Genomic DNA, 3,907 nt, shown 5'->3' with positions numbered 1-3,907 from the left:
TTGGAAACTTTGTGGCCCAAAACTATACCCTCTTTTACCATAAAATGACATTTCTCCCAATTGAGGACTAAGTCGGGTTTTTCACACCTAGTAAGCATTAAGTCAAGATTTGTGAGACAATCATGGAAAGAAGATCCAAAAACGGAAAAGTCGTCCATAAAAACTTCCATCAATTTTTCCACCATATCGTGGAATATGGTTGTCATACACCTTTGAAAAGTCGCGGGTGCATTGCATAACCCAAAAGGCATGCGTCTATAAGCAAAAGTCCCACTTGGGCAAGTGAATGTGGTCTTTTCTTGGTCCATTGGGTCTATGGGTATTTGAAAATAACCCGAAAATCCATCTAGAAAGCAATAGTAGCTATGGCCCGGTAGTCTTTCTAACATTTGATCAATAAAAGGTAAGGGAAAATGGTCTTTACGAGTGGCATCGTTTAGCTTTCGATAATCGATGCACACTCTCCAATCGGTTACCGTTCGTGTCGGAATTAGTTCGTTCTTTTTGTTGGTTATGACCGTCATCCCTCCTTTCTTGGGCACCACTTGGACCAGACTCACCCATGGACTATCGGAAATGGAATAGATAATTCCCGCATCTAAGAGTTTGACCACTTTCTTCTTGACTACTTCTTGCATGTTCGGGTTTAACCTTCTTTGGTGCTGTACAACCGGATTTGCTCCTTCTTCCAGATTGATCTTGTGGGAGCAATAAGATGGGCTGATTCCCTTGATGTCGGTGATGCTCCATGTTATGGCCCGCTTCCGCTTCTTCAACACTTGCACTAGCTCTTCCTTTTCAGAATTGGACAGGTCAGCAGCTATGATTACAGGTTTTTGGTTGCCTTCTTCAAGGAAATCATATTCCAAATGTTCTGGTAAAGTTTTGAGCTCCGTTTTTTGGTTCTGACTGTTGGACTCGCCGAGTGCAGGTAGGGTACTCAGCAAGTTTGTGGCTGTATTCACGATTTCTGCCTTTTCTTCAGAGGAACTCGGCGAGTAGATCGATCTTACTCGGCGAGTAGAGCTGTCAGTTTGTTTTACCAATTCTTCATAATCTGCTTCTTCTAGCAGTCTTTCAATTTCCATCAAGTCTTTTTCTGGATCAAATTCTTCATCCTCAGTTGTGAACTTGATGGAATCTTCAGTTATGCATTCCTCCAATAATTCGTCTAACATATCGATTGAGAATGCCATGTCGTCACTGTTCCTTGAATACTTCATAGCTTGGTCTACCCCAAATGTGACTGAATCTTCTCCTACCCGCAAGGTGAGCTTCGAGTCCCTCATGTCTACTATAGCGCGTGCCGTGTTGAGGAAGGGCCTTCCAAGGATGATTGGTACTTGTGGATCCGCCTCCATGTCTAGAATGATAAAATCAGTGGGAAAGAAGAATTTGTCCACCTTGACAAGTATGTCTTTGCATATGCCTCTTGGGAAGGTGACTGTCTTGTTTGCCAAGTGTATTGCCATGCGAATTGGCCTTGGTTCCGGGAGATCCAGCTTCTTAAAGAATGAATATGGCATTAGGTTCACACTTGCTCCAGAATCGGCTAAGGAATGAATGGTGGCCAAGTTGCCAAATTGGCAAGGTAAAGTCAAACTCCCTGGATCACCTTTCTTCTTTGGTAGCTTATTTAGCATAGCAGCTGAGCAGTTTTCATTGAGCACTAACTTCTTCACTTCTTCCATCTTACTTCTATTAGTGAGAAGTTCCTTAAGGAACTTTGCATACTTGGGCATTTTCATGACGGCTTCAATGAAGGGTATGTTTATTTGAAGAGTCTTGATATGATCTAGAAACTTCTGATACTCCTCTTCCTGCTTCTCCTTCTTAGCTCGGGCTAGGTATGGCATGGGAGGCTGGTAAAGTTTTTCAGGAATCTGTTCGGTGGGATTTTGTGATGTACTCGCCGAGTCCATACGTGGTACTCGACGAGTAGGGCTATCAGATTGTATGTCTTGGTTCTCTGCTTGCATTTCTGCCTCCTCCTTCTGTGATTTCTTGGATGACTCAGTCTGAATACGTGCCAGGGGAGTGATTATCTTCCCACTTCTTGTTGTGACTATGTTTATTTGCGCGCCTCGTGGGTTATTTTCAGTTTTGCTAGGAAGTTCGCCCGGTGACCTTTGGTTGATTTGTTGAGCAATTTGCCCAAGCTGCGTTTCTATATTGTGGATAGATGCTTGCTGGTTCCTAAGCATGGTCCTTGTTTCTTGAATTGCAGCATCATGGTCACTATGTCTTTTTTCTGAAGCAGCTACAAATTTGGTGAGCATTTCTTCCAAGCTTGGCTTCCTTTCTTGCACCGGCTCCTCCTTTTGGTAGAACCCTCTCCCTTTTTGCCTAAACCTTTCCTCCTTGGATTTCTTGTACTCTTCATAAGGGAGCCAATCTTTCTTTTGTTTGCGCCAGTCTTCATCATATCGGTCTCCACTTGAGTAGCACACTTGCGCCTTCTTATTGCCATTCTCATCTAAATCACAGTCTCTAGTGAGGTGAGGCCCATTGCAGTTTTCACAACCCACCCGAATAGCATGGATTGTTTGATCCATATTATCCATCCTCCTATCCATGGTTTTTAGCATAGCCATGACCGCGGATAAGTCTTCAGTAGCTGCATAAGCGGCTCCCCTAGTGACATCATGTCTAGGGTTGTGGTATTCTCTAGAGTGTTTAGAGAATTCTTCAATCAATTCTTTGATCATCGGGGGCGGCTTCTTTGTGAGCGGGCCTTGCGAGTCTAGTAACTGCTTGGTTGTGACATTGACTCCATCATAGAAGATGGATACTTCTTGCTGGCTGTTTAGGTCATGGTGTGGGCAGTTTCTTAGTAAGCTCTTGTACCTCTCCCATGCTTCATATAGCGACTCTCCAGCTTGTTGCTCAAAGTTAGCAATTGCCTTCTTCAACTTGGCTATCTTGGAAGGTGGGCAAAAGTTATCAATGAATTCTTCTTTCTCTGGGCCCAAGTGGTGACTGATCCGGGGGGAAGTGACTTGAGCCAGTGTTTTGCAGCTCCTTTGAATGTCACCGGAAGCATACGAAGTAGTTGAGTCTCGCGGGGCACATTTGGAACATTGAAGTAATCAGCTACATCATTGACTTCGTCCAAATGCTTGTAGGCATCTTCATGGTCTTTTCCATAAAATGGTATTTCTTTAAGTAAGGCTAGGATATGACCCTTTAGCTCGAAGGTAGTAGTCGCGGGAATTGCGGGTTGCACAAGTCCCGGGCCGGTGTCGTCGCGCATCCTCTTCTTCCATTCTCCCATGGGGATTTCATCAATGTTAGCCATTGTGATAGCTAACTCTTCCTCGGACTCGGTTTCGTGCTCGTATGTCGGGTCCTCTTCTTCCTCGGTCTCGTACTCAATATCTTCCTTAGCCGGTTCGTCGACTACTAAGGAAGCGCTGGATGCTCCTGATTTGCTGCTCTTCTTTTTCCCAAAAACAGTCTTCAAATTGGACAAAAGTGACTTCTTTGGTGTACTCGAACTCTCCACGTCCTTTCCTTTGTTTCTTTTCAATGTGGTTTCGGGATCTTCAAACGGGGGTACTAGCGGGGTGTTTGATCCTCTAGTCATGAAAGTCCTGAAATAAACAGAATAAAAACGTAAAAAAGAACAAAAAAAATGTACTGAAAAAATCGAAAATTAACTACTAAATACGCTTGTACTCGCCGAGTAGTCGCGACTGCACTCGGCGAGTATCAGTGTGATTTTGAAAAAAATGTAAACTTAATATTTAAAACTAAACAGATGCTAAAACCTAATTACTAACTACTAAATTGCAATAAAGTAACTTTATGCAAGTAAACTCACACAAAGGATCGAAAAAATTAGGAATTAGATTAATTATTTAGAACCGTTCCCCGTCAACGGCGCCAAAAACTTGATGTGTGTAAA

The 3,907-nt window shown here is 43.3% G+C and overlaps 1 non-coding gene across 1 annotated transcript; it reads left to right on the top strand.

Moving 5' to 3' along the window:
- Positions 1-2,808: 2,808 nt before the first annotated feature.
- Positions 2,809-2,915, top strand: LOC145080685 (small nucleolar RNA R71). The gene has a single exon (XR_013695276.1). It is a non-coding gene; the product is annotated as a small nucleolar RNA R71 (small nucleolar RNA).
- Positions 2,916-3,907: the final 992 nt, after the last annotated feature.

This window comes from Lactuca serriola, chromosome 1, assembly GCF_051521515.1.
Source record: "Lactuca serriola cultivar US96UC23 chromosome 1, Lser_US96UC23_V15, whole genome shotgun sequence".
In the NCBI taxonomy this organism is placed as follows: Eukaryota; Viridiplantae; Streptophyta; class Magnoliopsida; order Asterales; family Asteraceae; genus Lactuca; species Lactuca serriola.
This window is presented reverse-complemented; position numbering and strand designations above follow the sequence as displayed.